This window comes from Rosa chinensis, chromosome 1 (assembly GCF_002994745.2).
Source record: "Rosa chinensis cultivar Old Blush chromosome 1, RchiOBHm-V2, whole genome shotgun sequence".
NCBI classification, from domain to species: domain Eukaryota; kingdom Viridiplantae; phylum Streptophyta; class Magnoliopsida; order Rosales; family Rosaceae; genus Rosa; species Rosa chinensis.
The window spans coordinates 9,962,371-9,980,690 of record NC_037088.1 but is presented as its reverse complement, the minus strand read 5'-3'; positions in this window follow the sequence as shown (position 1 = coordinate 9,980,690).

Sequence of the window (18,320 nt, the reverse complement as noted above, 5' to 3'; positions counted from 1 at the left end):
CTATTCCCGAGTATAATGCCAAAGTCCTTATTTTATTCTCTATGCCCTCTAATAATTCTTCCTTAACCACAGAGTCCTGACCCTGTCGGGGAAGCAGTTATCACTGAGGAGGTACTTGGCGCTGATCCTGCCAGCCCAGTCGGTGAAGACATGGCGATCCAGGAACCTGCCCCCCATGCTCCTGAAGTGGGAGAAGGGCTAAATGTCGAACAGGAGCCGGAAGCGGCTCTTGCTATGGAGCCTCATGAGGCTCATGCTGCTGTTGCTCCAGGTCCACCGCCTGAGCCTCCTTCCAGATTGGAGAGGTTAGTTCAAGTACTCGAAGTGGCCCATTCCGGAGTTATAGATGAGGTGAGGGATGGGCTACAACGTCTTCTCAGTCCCGACATCTTACTACCGGGCGCGTCCGCCAGAGCTCAGGAATACTTGATGTTTCTTCGCCGCTAGCGAACTATCACTGAGGCTGAGTTTAGAGAGATATATGTGCTGCTACAGAATCTTCCTCAACTGATCAACGAAAGAGCGACCGCGACCACGCAAGCTAGGAAAGCTCAGGCCCACTATGGGGCCTCGCACAACATACAGATACTTCTCGCGACTTCTTGGGAGATAGGGTCATCCTTGTTAGAGACTTGCGGATTACGCAGAATCATCTTCGGACACAAATCCAGGAACTTCAAGCCCAATTGACCGCGGTGACGGCCCGACTTGAACATGAGGAACCCTTGTTAGAGTAACCCCTAGCGGCCTTTGAAGCGATGTCTCAAAACTTAGCTCAGGCTCGCGAAGCAGCCCGACAAGTGGAGCGAGCTGCTGCTGATGCCAGCTTTCGTTTGGACGAACATTTGCTCCGCTTGACCCATGCAGGCCGAAAACTTTAGGCCTCTTATGTTAGGCCCTTTTTGTTTGGATATTATTATTATTATTAACAAATCAAATATTTAGCCCACTTTTCCTGGCCCAAATATCACTTTAAATCTCTTTATTGACATCGAAACTGTCGAAAAGATAATCCCAAATTGGGCGGTTATCTCCTTGAAGATTGCCCCGCTTCCCACGCGTTTTCAATTTCCTTCATTTCCTAGATATCAGCATTCAATTCCATTGATACTCTCGTTGATGGCGTTGAAAGTACTTCAACCGTCCATCACACGGTTGGGATTACTGCGACTGGAACTATAAATACCTGTACTTAGGGAGAATAGGAAACCAAACAATCATGTCTTTTCCAGAGATAACCTCGCAAGCCTTGCTGCTCTTTCTTCAGTTTCTAAAATCTTCTTCCCATGATCTCACCCTTAATCACAAACTCATAGGCTTCATGGCTTAATCTCAAGATCTAGGTAGGCCTCATGGCCTAATCTCAGGTCCAGTGGCATGTCTTTGGTTTCTGGGAATCCGGACGAACCCGCCGGTCTCAGTTAAACCGAAGAACACGCCACGCTCCTAACGCGGCAGAACCACATTCTGAGGGGTTCGACCCCTCCGATGGTCCACGTGGAGCAGGAGGCGGAGAGGCAGAAGGCCACTTTGAGGCCTACTGTTCTTCCTCCGCGGTCTACCTCCGGGGCCCGACTACGAGGCTTCTATTTTTCCCCTGGAGGTAGATGTGGTTGTGAGTCACGCTCGCTCTGGATACCATCTCCAACCCGGAGGATTGTCACCTGGAAGGGGTATGATGGATTATTCCCTTCCCTCTTCCTCCGGTGCAGACAATAGCAGCTGCGACTCAGATCGGAGGAGGATCTGGGTGAAGAGAGGAAGAGCGCCAGCGGTACTGCCCAGATCCTCCTTGCCGCAACCAGATCCAGCCACTTTCAAAATTTGTGTTTCTTACGATCTTCAAAGCCACATTTGGCCTTATAATTGCAAGTGTAACCGTGTCGATCTGTTTTTGTATGCCTTTGGCCGCAAAGCCACTTTATGAATGAATGTTTCTTTGAGCACAATGCAAAAAATTGCAAAAAATTGTCGCCCAGAATAATAAAGCCTCATGTATAGGCCACCATGTACATTCTTAGCATGTTTCTTTGAGCACAATGCAAAAAATTGCAAAAAATTGTCGTCCAGAATAATAAAGCCTCATGTATAGGCCACCATGTACATTCTTAGCATGTTTATTTAAGCACAATGCAAAAACTTGCAAAAAATTGTCGCCCAGAATAATAAAGCCTCATGTATAAGCCACCATGTGCATTCTTAGCACATAAACTGTCAAGGATAAACAAGTATGAATAAAGACTTAAAATCTGATTCTGATGAATATATGACATATGGCCTCCTGTATAGGCCTGAATACATATAGAGTTGCCCCCTAATGTTCATCGGTGAAGAAAATACATGAGTCGAAGGCCACAAGAAAAAGGCCTGAATACATATCTTGAGTTGATGCGAACCGATGAAGATTATGGTTGCCCCCCTGGCTGGACAGAAGGTTGATCAGGTGGATCCTCGAACTCCCAAACACTAGGGTAGTATTTCTTCAAAAAATGCCTGTTGATGAGGTTGCGATGGAGGTCTCCATCCACGTCTTTGAGGTGAAAAGCCCCGCGTTCCAAGATACGGTGAACGACAAAAGGTCTCTCCCATCGCGGAGTCCACTTACCGCAACCGGTTAATTTCTCACCAAAGGGTAAAACAGCTTTCCAAATGAGGTCTCCTTCTTTGTAACTACGACTACGCGTCCTCTTATTATAGGCGCGGGCGATACGTTGTTTCTTCATTACCAAATTATCCAAAGCTGCTAAGCGCTGCTCACTCAAATCTTCATGTTCTTGCCACATAGCCTGGACGTAATCTTCACCGATCAAGTGATGTTGCTCTTGCACACATAAGGAATGAATGTTGATCTCCAAGGGTAAAACCGTGTCATGACCAAACATAAGTGCATATGGTGTCATAGCGGTGGGAGTCCTCTTGGACGTACGATAAGCCCAGAGTGTCTCATACAAAGTATCGTGCCACTCTCGAGGGTTTTCTACCAGCATCTTCTTTAATAGGGTAATAATAATCTTGTTGCTGGCTTCCGCTTGACCATTGGGCTGAGCATAATATGGAGTGCTGTGGATAAACTAGATGCCGAAATCAGTTACAAGTTGCTCGACAGGTCCTCCCATGAACGCTGCCCCCCGGTCTGAAACGAGCACCTCGGGGATACCAAACCTGCAAAGAATGTTACGAAAAATGAACTGGCGAATGGTGGTGCCAGAGGCCTACCTCCTTCAAAGGTTCAGCTTCAACCCACTTGGTGAAGAAGTCAGTAGCCACGATGATGAACTTATGTTGGAGAGAAGAGTGGGGGTGAATCATCCCAATTAAGTCCAATGCCCAGCCTCTCGCAGGCCAAGGCTTAATTATAGGTTGCATGGGAATGTTAGGGACATGCTGGACTGGACCATGTGCTTGACAGTCTTCACATCCTTTGGCAAATGCAATGCAATCTTTTAAAATGCTGGGCCAATAATAGCCATGTCTCTTAATAAGCCAACGCATCTTAGGTCCTGCTTGATGAGCTCCACATATCCCTGTGTGCGCTTCACGCATTAATCTTTTTGCTTCGCGGCCATAGACACACCGAAAGTCTATGCCATCTTCCCCACGTCGTCGCAGCTCATCACCCCTGAGGAAGTAATTTAAGGCGAGAAAGCGAATCTTCTTGTCGGCTGTGGGGCCTGGTCGCTTGAGGAAATCGATCAGCGGGATGCGCCAATCAACGTCAATAGGTTCTAGTACCGCGACAACTGGATCATCAGGCGGATCAGGTCGTGCGAGTCATGAAGGTAGTGTGCGATGCTCGACTTTCAGAATACGCTCGCGAACCCCATACTTCAATGTAATGCCTGTGGCCAGTTGAGCGAGCTCATTGGCTGCAAAATTGCGCTCGCGAGGGATGTATTCCAAATCGGCGTCATTGAATTGATCCAGAAGCTCAATTGCACGATTCAAATATGGTACGAGTAACCAGCTTACACATCTATATTTCTCTTGAAGCTAATTTATCACTAGCTGAGAATCACCGCGGATCAGAACGTCCCTAACGCCCAATTCCAGTAAGACTTCTAGCTCGTTAATAAGGGCTTCATATTCTGCCTGGTTGTTCATGCATTTAAATTCCAACTGGAAAGAGTAAGAGAAACGGTCGCTCGCTGGATTTTCCAGAACAATCCCTGCCCCTGCTAATGTTTCCGTTCTTGAGCCATCAAAAAATAATACCCAGGGCTGCAAGGAGACTGTTGCTTGATACCATACTGCGTACTCAGGAATGCACGCCAAATCTGGTTGAGTTGTAGTTGCGGTCGCTATCTCTAACTCCTTCATTGCAGGGATCTCCAACATAGGATGATGTGCCAGAAAGTCCGCGATGGCCTGTCCTTTTACAGCTTTTTGTGGTACATACTGTAGCGAAAATTCAGAAAGAGCTAGTACCCATTTGCCAATGCGGCCTCTTAGAATAGGTCGCGACAACATGTATTTGACCAGGTCAGTTTGAGCGATGATGCAGGTAGTAATGGATAACATGTAGTGTCGCAGCTTGCACGCTGAGAAGTACAAGGTAAGACATAGCTTCTCCATAGGGGTGTATCTTGTCTCGCAATCCGTCAGTGTCTGGCTGAGGTAGAAAATAGCATGCTCAATACCCCCTTCATCATCCTGAGCGAGTAAACTACCAATGGAAGCTTCGGCCTCTGATATATATAACTTTAATGGAAATCCGGCCCTCGGCGGAACTAGCACTGGCGGGCTCGCTAGGTAATTCTTAATTCTGTCGAAAACCTCTTGATGTTTAGGCTCCCATACAAACTCATTCTGTCCCTGCAACTTCAGCAATGGGGAGAACGGCTGTATTTTACCTGCAGAGTTAGAGATGAAGCGTCTCAAGAAATTGATCTTACCCAGCAAACGCTGTAATTCCTTCTTCGTTCGCGGGGGAGACGCGTGGATGACTGCGTTCACCTTGTCTTCAGGGACCTTAATTCCTCGCTGATGGACAATGAATCCCAGGAAATCTCCCGCTTGAACCCCAAAAATGCATTTAGCGGGATTCATCTTGAGCTTGTGTCGTCGCATTTGCTCGAATACCTTCCTGAGATCTGCGATGTGGTCCCCTCTTTTCCGAGATTTCACAACTACGTCATTGATGTAAACCTCTAAAATCTTCCCCAGAATATCATGGAAGATTAGGTTCATGGCTCTCTGATATGTTGCGCCAGCATTCTTCAGTCCAAAGGGCATAACCACATATTGAAAAACACCCGCGAACCCGGGGCACCGGAACGCGGTTTTATGTCTGTCCTCTTCAGCGACCGGTATTTGGTGATATCCTGCAGTGCCATCCATGAAGGACAACATTTCATGTCCTGCTACGGCGTCTACTAACATATCCGAGACCGGCATGGGGTAAACGTCTTTAGGTGTAGCAAGGTTCAGGTCTCTGTAATCTACGCAGACCCTCATCTTGCCATTCTTTTTTCGAACGGGCACTATATTAGATAGCCACTGATTATATTTGGCGACCTTGACAATGCTTGATTTATGCATTTTTTTGACCTCCTCCTTGACGAGAACCTGGGTTTCTGAATTCATTCTTCGCGGTTCTTGCTTCACAGGCCTCTTGTCAGGGAGTGTTGGTAGTTGATGACAAACCAAGTCCGGTGACAAGCCGGGCATGTCTTCATACTTCTCCGCGAAGCAATCTTTAAACTCTAGTAATAAAGCAATGAGCCTCTGTTTCTTGCTAGGCTCTAGGTAGGCATTGATAGCCACCTCCATAGGCTCATCTACTGTTCCCAGATTAACTTTTTCAGTAGGGTCCCTGACTTTAGGAGGCGTGTCATCCAACGCTGCCGGAGCAAGCTGAATATCTATTTCGTCCTCTCGCTCCTGATCAGAAAGCTCTTCATTGACAACCTCCAAGGTCGCGATTCAATCGTAAGCCTCTCTTTCCACCAAATATGATGACAGTCGTTCGTACAGCAAGTGGAAGGCCTCTATCCCTTCCGCTGAGAGGTCGTAATCCATTAATCAATCAAGGGTTTGGGCACAGTGTGGCCAGGCCTCTCCAAGCCTTCTTTTGCGAGCGTAAGCCCCCACTGTGCCAATTCAGAGGCCGTCACCCTTGTGGAGCGGCCTTTATCATCGATGCCACTAACCTGCAATGGAGTAATAGGTTCCAAATAGTACCTGGCATCTACATAGTTAGCAGAGACTGGGAATGGACGAGGATCCGCTTTAATCACTTCAGTCGTGTCTGTTTCTCTATTCCACATAACCAGCTCCTGATGAAGCGTTGATGGTACGCAGTAACTCCTATGGATCCAGTCTCTGCCCAAAATAGCACTGTAGGCTGCATAGCAATATGTTACAAAGAAAGCATAAACCCCTTCTGCTTGGCCAATCTTAATGCGTAAGAACAGCAATCCTAAGGTCTTTGTTACAGTTCCCGCAAAGTTTTTTAGCGTGAAGGATGTAGACTGGATTTTCTCTCTCTTGATCCCGAGCAAGTGCATGGTCCTGGTAGGGACGACATTAACGGCAGCTCCGGTGTCAATCATGATCTTACTCGCTTTGATACCGCCGATCTCTACTGTGACATATAGTGGTCTCATGTGTTGGACCATAGCTGACATTGGTTGGAAAAGTTCATGAAAGGCCCTTTGTTTGGAGCCTCTTCTGTTTCACAAAGGACAGCTCCGTCCACAGGTGTCGTGGCCGCCGATGTGACCTACAACGGCTGCGCACTCTCTTCTCCAGCTTCCACGCAGTCCTGAGTAACCTGGGTTCATTGACAGGAGTGTCCGCATTGAATTGCTTAGCCAAACGGTCCACCAACGATTCTTCTGTAAGGCCTTTTACCTCGCATTGCTCGTGTTCTTGTACCACGGAAGCCTGCTTAGGGGTGTTCGATTTCGGTTCCCTTGCCGTGCGCTCATCTGAGGCAGTGACGACTATACTCTGGACTTTCTTGGGTCTCCATTGTAAGGTATCGGTAATCCTGTCCTTGCCCCCCAGTCTCTCAAAGACCGAGGACTTGACTTCCGGTTCTTCGCGAAATAACCTGTGCCTGACATGTGGTCGCCGAGTTGGTGAACTCTCCTTTCACACAATCGGCGGCATCCGCTCCTTAGTGATCCTGCAAAAAACACTGGGCTTAGATGCCCCTGTTAGTGAACTCGCTTGTTTGCTAAAGCTGCGGGGAGCCATTAATGGTTTAGCAGCTAGTGCTTCCATTTCTTTCTGATACTGTTCAGGTGACTTACCAGTTGTGAAGGCTTAATTAGGCCCTGGTCCAGAGCCTCTAGCGCGCGCTTGGCTTCCCCAAACCTGCGCTGCAATTTCCTTATCTTGGAAGTGCTTATTTCCACTGCCTTCCCCTTTTCCCTGGTGTACCACTTTCCTTCCTTGATGGTGGCGGCTGGCGCAAGGGGAATGTAAGGCTTGGTCAGCACGTCTTTGCGCTTGTTCATGATCTTTTCTTCATGTTTCTGATCAACTGCGGCCGCTCTCAGCTTCTTGAACAAATTGGAGTCCTTTGGGGATGGTGGTGACTCCATTTTCTCTCTTTCTCTCGGGCTAGAAGGCTGATAGTTATGCGATGACGAAGCCCACCTAACTGGTGGTAGCGAGCCAAAGCGAAATGTTTGCTCGACCTCTTCATGTGATACTTGAATGCTGCACTCTTCTTTGCATCGCGAGCATACGACCACGGGGGAGGCTTGACTGATTGATTTAGCTTTATCGTTCGCGGGTGTTTCGTCCGCAGCAGACTTTTCACCTCGCTCTTTTGAGCTCAAATCCAAAGTTGGTTTCCTTTGCTTCTGCTTGGTCCAATTCACATCGACCATATTGATCCCAGTATCAGGAAAGGGGTCTAGGTCTACTAGCACTACCGCCGTGACCGGAGCTTCCACCTGTAAACTGCCATTATTAAGCTATACCTGAATCTGGTCTTTGAGTTTCACACAGTTCGCGGTGTTATGGTTCCACAAATTATGAAACTTGCAATACTTCTTCCCTTTCAACTATTTTGGTCGAGGAAAAGGTCCAAAATCAGTCTTCACCATCTTCGCGGCGATCATTTGGTCTAGAATCTCATGCGCCTTGTTGGCATCATATGTATATGTCGCGAACTCAGGTTTGGTGAAGGCCACCGATTTGAGCTTAACAGGTTCCTTGGAAATTTTCAGTTGCTTCAAGGCTAGATTCTTTTTCCCGGTCAACTCGTACGCAGCGAAGTCATTCTCCTTTTCCTCGTCGTCATCCTGGACCACCTCTTCATTGTTATGATGGTAGTAAGGGTCATAGGTAGCCGGCTGGTAGCTCAGGGCCGCTACGGTACGATGTTTCCCCGGTACGTATGTCCCCCTGGATGCATTCTTCCTTGCATCTGTTTCTCTGAGGAGATTTTCGAAGCTGCCCACCTCTGTGATGAGTTCTCCCGTCGACTGAATCATGCTGCCATGCTGCTTCTTTAGTTGACGGGGTTCCAAACCCTTGACCGCTAACTTGACTAACTCCTTCTCAGGCAGGATGACGTTCAGCTTGGCCTTCTGGATTTGAAAGCGCTGAAGGTAGGCCACCGCTGACTTTGTGGGTTGCTGGGCCATCTGAGTGAGAGAAGCCAAGTCTACCTCAGGCTCGATAGTTCCTAAAGTTTCTCGGAAAAGCAGTTCCATTGCAGGCCAATCCGCCACTGTTCCCGGTCGAAGCTTGGAAAACCATCTGAAAGCAGCTCCAGAAAGAGAAGTACCAAAGATCCTGCATTAGGATATCATCATTCTGGTACTGGCCACATTGTACCCTAAACCTGGCCAGATGTGTCGCCGCATCTTCGGTGTCTTCCCTTGAAAAAGTAGAAAATATGATATTCTTATAGCCCCTGGGAAAAGGCGCGAGCATGATATGTGGTGGGAAAGGTCCCTGATAGACCCATCCGGCTGGGCCTTAGGGTTAGCCAATCTGATCATCTCCTCCACCTCATCACGTCTTACATATTCTAGACCCGGAGGAGGAGGTGGTGTCGCCATAGTCTGGCGAGCAGCCTGCACAGGTATTGCCTGGTTCATAGTTGTTGGCCCCTCTCCTACGTGTACAACGCGGGTAGTAGCCTGCTGCTGAAGAGTCACTGCTGGCGTAAGCGTTTCCTTTGACAAGGCTGTTATCTTGATCGGGGTGCCGGCATGGTTGATCCCGTAATAACTTCCTGGCAGTTCCTGGTATACATTTTCTGCCCCGTCGCTGTCGTATTGAACGAACGTAGCGGAGTTGGATGAAGTCCCTGCGACTTTCGAGGCCTGATGCTTTTGTCTGGTGGCCTATCCGCTTGACGAGGTAGTCTTTTCCTTACTGCCGCCGATAACCAGTGCTTGCTCTTTATTCTTCAGCGGTGTAGTAGCAACTATAGCTGAGGGAGAAGCAGCATTGCTGCAAGTTCTCTCTAGCTGATTTGGCGACACGTACTTGCCTGAACCAGATGGCTGGCCAAGAGAGCCAAGGATAGCATTAGGATCCCCTAAAGCCTTGTTCAACACTTCTCTCGCTTGGTTCAGTTCTGCTCTCTGCATGGCCACCTCGGTTTCCAGGTTAGCGCCATCCTTGCGAAGACCTGCCATATCTGACGCAGTCTGCTTGGTCTGGTTCGTGATAGCCTCCATGATTTCCCTTTGACATTGATTCTGCTCGCTAGCAATACTCGAGGCATGGGCCCTTACCGCTTTCTCTGATTCCGCAATCTGTTGTCTAGTGTCCTCTGCATGTTGGGTAATTAGCTGATCTAGTTCACGTATGAGCTTATCTGTCTTTGCGGTCTCCCTTGCAAAATCAGCGGCTATCTTCTTGCGATGATTTTCAATATTCTCCATGATGATCGTGAACCTGACCTCAGAGGTCGCTCCTTTTGGAATAGGCTTCGGAATGAAAGTCTCTCTTTCTCCACTCTCCACTGTAGTGATGACAACGGCGAGGATGACAGGCTCGCTGGCCTGATTAGTATTGACACTCTGACCCTCAGTAATGGCCGGATGATTCTCTTCCCGTTCAGTTGACATGTTGGGTGATTGGGACTGAAGAGAGAACCTTTGAGTCAATTGTTCTTCGGAAAGACCACGACAGTCCGTGCGAGAATGCGGTCTGTAACTGGAGGTCTTATGCTTTAAGCAGTTAGCGTAAACCTTTTGGTAAGGGTTTTCGCTAGACTTCCCAATGGCTATGTTCACGAAGAGACACTATTGCAGGTCCCACTAGGCGTGCCAAAATGTTTGGCTCCAAAACCAGCTAGTGTGCAAACTGTCTCTTTTGAGCGTGTGCGCAGGTGTGCCAGCACCGTGGGGTGCAGTCGTCGGGGTAGTCCCTTGACCTGACTTCTTTTTCAAGCGTTGTGGACGAGGAGAGCACCAACCTCGCCACATGATTCTTCTCTAGCCTTTCGGGAAAGGACTTTTGCCTTATGGATAAGGACTTTGGATGTGATCTCTTCGGTCACCAAATCGATACTCAACGTTGTAGGTTGAGCAGAGCAATCACTGGGAAGTTCTGAGAAAGCACGGGGTTTGCTAAAGCGTATCTTTAGCTTCGCTAGGTTGTGAGGGCGTTACCCTTGCTTCGCTGGTAGTATCTGTGGCAGCAGCACTGACAGTCGGCTTGGAGAGACTAGGACTGAGAGTACGGTCGCCGGGTTTCAACAGGATTGAAGGTTTGCTCCGGGGAGGCTTTGTAATCGCTAGGATTAATTGATTTCGAGAGAGAGGTCTTTAACTTTGCCGCTTAACCCTGTATTTACACACCTAGGGTTTCGACTGGTTCTTGCTATAGAAGGATCATTAATCGAAGTTTCCTATTCAATCTCTGCTACTCGATCCCAATAAGGTCTCGTTTTCCTTATGGACCAAGAAATGGCTAAAGCTATTCCCCAAACCCGAGTAGGTTTATTTTTGGGCCTCAGGTATCGGCCCACTGACTCGAATCCACTAAAGGATCTTGCCAAATATACTTTTGGGCTCAAACAGAATCAACTGGAATTATGTATAAAAGTGAAGAAAGCTAACCTCGTACTGCCTATGTCCATGCCTGATAGATTAGAACTCCTGCAAAATAAAGGAGAAGAAAAGGGTCACAATTCTAACTCCCACTCACCAATAGTTAATTAACTCCACAACCAAGTTCAACGAAGAATCATCCATCATCATTAAGAAAACCACAACTGGTAAAACCTCCAATGTTGTTAGTGGTGGAGAAATTTGTGAATCTTGAACCTTTGTTTATTTAGAAAGGGTTCTTATTCAGAAAATGGTAGATACAAAATCCCAAATACTTTCATTTTCCATATTGATGAATACCCAGAAACAAAAAATGGTTCTTTTTCATGAATTGAGATTAAACCCATTAATTCAAACAGACAATAAAGAAAAGGAATTACTGAGAGATAGTCCCAACTCTCAAGCAGCAGGGCAGCTCTGTGTAGGCCTCATCAAAAAGCCCGCGGATCAAGTGGGCCGATGGAGGCCCACCAGCCCTGAGGACTAAAAGCCCGGCCCGGCCTGTTAAAAAGCCCACAAAAGCCCGCCTCGGTGGGTAGTGGGCCGACCCACCAAAAGCCCACAAAAATCCGGCCCGGCCAGTAAAAGCCCGTAAAATATTTTATATATATATATATGTGTGTGTGTGTGTGTGTGTGTTTATATATATATATATATATATATATATATGTAGATATTTGTGTGTGTGTTTATAAATATATATATATATGTAGATATATGTGTGTGTGTTTATAAATATATATATATATATATACACACACATAGATTTATATTTGTGTGTGTATGTTTATATATATATATATATATGTGTGTGTGTGTGTGTCTATATATGTCTGTGTGTTTTTATATATGTGTGTGTGTGTGTGTGTGTGGAAGTTCTTATACTTCTATATAGAATATGTGCATTAGTGCATATATATATACAACATATCGGTTGATCAATTCGATCGGATTCGAAAATATGGTGAAATTGGCTAAATTTTTACCACACTCATAATTTATTGTAATAAACTCATCCAACGGTCGGTTTTTCCATTTTCTTTGAATTGATAGGGGTTACTCTTTGGAGTGTATGATATATAAATATAGGTTTATAAGAGTAACTAAGTTTGACCTGGTGGATCGAATTCGAAACGAGAACCAAATTGGCTGAATTTTCTACAACCGCCATAAAACATTACAATCTCTCCATCGAGCGGTTGGTTTCTCCGAATTCATTTTCCACTTCATGGTTGCTTTAGAATGAACCTCAACAATTTAAATGTAATGTACAACTCATACAACTTTAAGAGGAAAATTGGTATAGGCCAATGTGTTTGTAATTAAAATTAATTTTTTTTATCTCATGTCCACACACATCCATCGATGAAATATTTACAAACGTGATGTGAAAAAATAAGCACATTTTGAGGTCGTCATGCCATCAGTCAACCAAGAAAACATACAAGTGACGACGGTTTACCAATTCGATCGGATTCAAAAATATGGTGAAATTGGCTAAATTTTTTACGACACTCATAATTTATTGTAATAATCTCATCCAAAGGTCCATTTTTCCATTTTCTTTGAAATGATAGGATTACTCTTTGGAGTGTATGATATATAGATATAGGTTTATAAGAGTAACTAAATTTGACCTAGTTGATCGAATTCGAAACGAGAATCAAATTAGCTGAATTTTTTACAATCACCCTAAAACATTACAATCTCTCAATCGAGCGGTTGATTTCTCTAAATTCATTTTCCACTTCATGGTTGCTTTAGAATGAGCCTCAATTCGATCGGATTGGAAAATATGGTGAAATTGGCTAAATTTTTTACCACACTCATAATTTATTGTAATAATCTTATCCAACTATCTATTTTTCAATTTTCTTTGAATTGATAGGGGTTGCTCTTTGGAGTGTATGATATATAGATATAGGTTTATAAGAATAACTAAATTTGACCTAATTGATCGAATTCGAAACGAGAATCAAATTAGCTGAATTTTTTACAATCACCATAAAACATTACAATCTCTCAATCGAGCGGTTGATTTCTCTAAATTCATTTTCCACTTCATGGTTGCTTTAGAATGAGCCTCAACAATTTAAATGCAATATACAAGTCATACGACTTTAGGAGGCAAATTGATATAGGCCAACATCTTTGCAATTAAAATTGAAATTTTTATCTTATGTCCACGCACATCCATCGATAGAATATTTACAGACATGATGTGAAAAAATAAGCACGTTTCGCGTTCGTCATGCCATCGGTCAACCAAGAAAACATACAAGTAACGACGGTTGACCAATTCGATCGGATTAGAAAATATGGTGAAATTGGCTAAATTTTTTACCACACTCATAATTTATTATAATAATCTCATCCAACGGTCGGTTTTCCCATTTTATTTAAGTTGATAGAGGTTTCTCTTTGGAGTATATAATATATAAATATAAGTTTATAAAAAATATTATCTTTAAAGATTTATTTGTAAATAAAGCCCACGAGGCCCGCTCCAAAAAAGCCCGCAAGGCTTAGCCCGGCACGGACGGAAAAAGCCCTCGAGGCCCGCATTAAATGGATGGGCTTGGATCCTTCAATTTATAATAAAGCCCGGTCTGGCCCGGCCCGCTACTATTTAAAAATGGAGTAAGGCCCGGCCCGGCCCTTTGATGAGGCCTAGCTCTGTGAGAGAGAGAGAGAGAGAGAGAGAGAGAGAGAGAGAGAGAGAGCAGAGACACTATGTGGAGCAGTGTAACCATGTATGCCAAACTAAATGGAGGAATATGGGCCAATGAAATGATGCCACGTAAAACTATGACCTTGTTTTTTTCTTAATCTTTTAATTTAAGCCACGTAAAATGAAGCCTCAAGCAGCCGGGGTGTAGCCACCGGCTGATAAATTACCCATGGTGGTGCCGCCGCATTCTGCCTGAGGAAACGAAAATGTGGAGTGTTGGTCTGTTGGAGTTAAGGCTGGGCATAAATGACCGAAAACCCCAAAAATCGAATAGAACCGACCCGGACCGTCCTGTTCAGCCCGGATTTTAGACTAAAAATGAGTGATTTATGTCCGGTTCTGTCCCAATACTCATACTTGCCGGTCCGATCCCTGTCCTTGACTTCCGCTTATCTCTTGGACCGGAAAACCCGAATTTCACTACCACAAAAGTGGGCTTTGGATACCATTTTACCCCACGTTTTGATTGATGGTGACAACACCCAATTTGTATCTCACTAATCCTCCCAAACGTGTGTTTCTTTTTTTTTTATCTCATTACCCCCACATTAGAAAGTTCTAGTGGCCCATTAAAATATTGAGAAAATGTTCATTTACCCAAATTTGAACTACACTAACCCCATTTACCCAAACTACTTATGAGATTGCCCACTTACCCAATAGTTTATATATATATTTTGCCCTGATACCCAATTAAGTATTTTTTATTGCTTTTTATTTATTTTTAGGACAATTTTGCCCTCTCTGGTGAAGATGGCCGGCCGCGGACTCCGGTGACCGGAATCCGGCAACCGGTGACAGGAATCGGGAATCCGGTCACCGGATTCCAGCGTCCTATTTTATTGCCCCTTAATCATACCCAATGATCATATTATTGCCTCCCAATAATCATATTATTGACCCTCAATAAACATTTTATTGCCTCCCTATAATCATATTATTACCCCTTAATAATCATATTATTGCAAAACTTTATTACCCATAGTTGTATAGCAAAACTAACATAGTTATATAGAATGTTAACAATTTAGGTTTAATACTCATTTTAATCTATTGAGGACCAGTAATTGATCCAAAAAAGAAATGTAAACAAAGTTCTAATCTTCCACACCACTCCCAAGCCTGCAACCCGGGCAAGAAGAAGAAGAAACAAAACCAGATTAGAGGAGCCTTCTCTCTGGCAACCATGTCGAGCTCAAGACCCTCACTGTAGCCATCCACCATCCAGGCCTCGGCCCCGACCTCCACTCCCAAGCCTGTAACCCGGGCAAGAAGAAGAAGAAACAAAACCAGATTAGAGGAGCCTTCTCTCTGGCAACCATGTCGAGCTCAAGACCCTCACTGACGCCATCCACCATCCAGGCCTCGGCCCCGACCTCTTCTCCAAGCCTTCCAGCTCCTACTTCCTCCTCGCCGCCGGCGACCGCTAGAGCCACATCGCCCTCCTCGACCTCTTCCTCAAGTCCCCCAGTCCTCTGGTTCGACTCCGAAAACCAACAACAACTTCCTCCTCGCTGTCCAGGACCTCTGCTCGATCCAGGCCCGACCTGACCCAACACCGGAATCTTTGTCGGAGTTTATTACCCGGCTGTCGGAGTCGGAGTTTATTGCCCGGCTGTCGGAGTCGGAGTGGAAGTCTGTGCTGCACGTCAAAGTCGAAACTGGAATCGAAATTTGGGCTACACGTCGGAGTCGAAGTCGAAGTTTGTGCTGCAAGTCGATGGATTAAGCCTCGATGCCAGACCAATTTGTGCCTCGATGATTACGCCGGAGTCTCTGTCTTAGTCGAAACCATGCTGCACGATGACGGATTGAGAGCCTCGATGCCAGACTGATTTGAGTGTAGACAATGACGCGATTCTGGTGGCCTCGGATTGGGCCTCGACGACCGGGGGGAGGAGAGAGAGAGAGAGAGAGAGAGAGAGTCTGAGAGGAGTGTAGTTTGTTAATTAAAATGGAGGCAAAACTGTCATTGATGTGTAAATTGGGTAAATGGGATTAAAAACTTTTTGGTGGAGTAAGTGGGCATTTTAGGCTCAAATTGTGTAAATGGTCAATATCATTCTTGTTATCTTTCTTTTTTTCCTTTGCAGTGTAGAGCTCTCTCTCTCTCTCTCTCTCTCTCTCTTTCCCCCCCTCTCTCTCTCTCTGTGCCCTATTTTTTCTCCCCTTCTTGAGGGTTGAAGACAGCAACAATCTCTTAATCATTTACCATCCTGCACATATCGATCGACCTCTTCTCCAGTTCTCCGCCTCTCACCTCTGATAGGAGCATTTTAATGCGATGTTAATTTTAATAGTTATTTCTTCATATTTTACTTAGTTATTTCCTTAAATAAATCAATTTTAATTTAGTTTCTATTTTCTAGGTACATCTGAGAAAATGACAAGGAAATGAGCTTAAAGACACATGAGAAGGATGTGAAACGTTGGAGATGACAAAGGCAAGGCACAAGGATGTAGAAATGAGCTGAAATGAAGAAATGAAGTTTTCCTGGTCCAACTAGTAATCCCAGTTGAACTAGGAAAGCAAAAGAAGATTCTGGAAGGTTCAAGAGCATTTCATATGAAGAGTCCTTGTTTGACTAGGAGTCCTGATGGGGCTAGGAAACCTCAGAGCAATAGGAGACCATGTGGCTTCACTTCAAGATAGCTAAAGAAACCTCAAGAATGTTCTAGAAAACTTGGGATATTACGGCAAATAAAGAGACCTAAGTATACTAGGGTTTCTTGGATGCAAAAGGAAGGAATTCTAAGTGAAATAAGTGTTTTTTCCGTGAGATATTCAAGGGATTCTGGAAAGTGACGTTTTTGAAGTTATCATGGAGAGTTTTAAGGGATTTACAATATTCAGGAAGGTTGAAAACATGTCCAGATACATTCCTTGAGCTCTACACTCCATCCTTTTCCAAATTGAGGAGATAAATCAGAAAATAATCAAGTAATTAATGCAAAAATAATCTCCCTAGAATCCAGGTGCTAATTTGAAGGCTTCTTATTGGTTGGATGACACTGGAAGGATGATGTGGAATTATCTGATTGGCTAATGTTGTGTGGATTAATCAGATAAATCCTAGAAAATAAAAAAGAAGAATTTTGAAGGCTTGGAGACCAAGTTGCCATCCTCCTATAAATAGGAGCATCATTGTGACGTTTCATACACCACTTCACACACCAATTCTTCCATTCTTTTCACACACCAAAATCTCCATTCTCTAGTCTTCAGAAGCTCTGCGTCTCAACCAAAGAGGAGAAGAAGTCATGCAATACATCAAGATCCTAGCCGCCATCCACCCTTGTGTCGTCCCTAGAAGATTGCTTGCTTTCAAGGACCTTCAAGCTCTTTGTCTCAAAGCTTTGTCATCCATCTTTCAGGGTGTATTTCATACTTCTTTTGTTTTCATTTATTTGATTCGTAGAGTTATGAGTTCTAGTTAACATGACGTTAAGGGTAAAGTTTAAAGCCCATTTATATATTTTGAAATAAAGTTGCGAATTCTATATGTTGATTTCTATGTTGCTTATGTGAGATTACTTGGTTGATTTTAGATTATAGAAAACTTTTATATGTATGTGTTCTTTGGTGGCCAACTTAGGATATATGCATGTAATTGAAGCTAGATTTAGGTTAACAATTCACCTAATATTTTTGTGAACCTAAATCATAAGTAGTAAAGGCTTTGGACAAAAGTCGAAATCAATTAAGGAGGATTGCAAATAGATGAGCGTTCTCATACTAGGTTGTGCACTTTGGTTGACATCCTTTCTTTGTTCTTCATGCGTTGAATGTGTTCTTGATTAGCTAGCTTTCTAGACTATGATTGCATGTTCAATAGGATTGATTTAGGTGCTTTCACTTATATTTTAAAATAAAGTTGCGAATTCTATATGTTGATTTCTATGTTGCTTATTTGTATTGTATAGTTAAATTGCGCGCTTGTTTTTAGCGTACCAACCTCTCAGTCTCTCACCTCTCCGACTCAGTCCGTCGAACAGTCGAACGAAACACCCCAGTCTTCCGACCACTAGTCTCTATTTGCATGCTTGCAGCCTTGCTGCTAGTGCAGATTGCAAAATGGTTTATAGCCTTGCTGCTAGTGCAGATTGCAGAATGGTTTATACTATTATTTGCAGCTTTGCAGGTTTAATTGTGTTCTGAAAATGAACATATGTAGGCCAAATTGCGTAAACAGAAGCAGCCAAGCAACTTTTGGTGTCAAAATGCAACAGTGCTGCAAAGATTGTCAGGAATTGAAAGCTCGGATAAACAGGCCCTTTTTATGTCGGTCTGGGTTTAGGCCGGTCCCTGTTCTCTGCATCTGCAAGCCCGGCCAGAAGTAGCTTTGCTGGTCCGAGTCGCGGTCCTTGTAAAAGCAGTGCCGGTCTGGGACCGTGCCCAGCCTTAGTTGGAGCTGCCAACACCAAATTTCTCAACTCTTTTTTGATTTACACCCTTTTACCCTATGGTTTAAAGCTCTAATTTTTTTTTTTTTTTGCTGAAGATTAAAGCTTTACAGTTATTTATGTATTATCATTTGAATAAAAAGTTAACCCCTTTT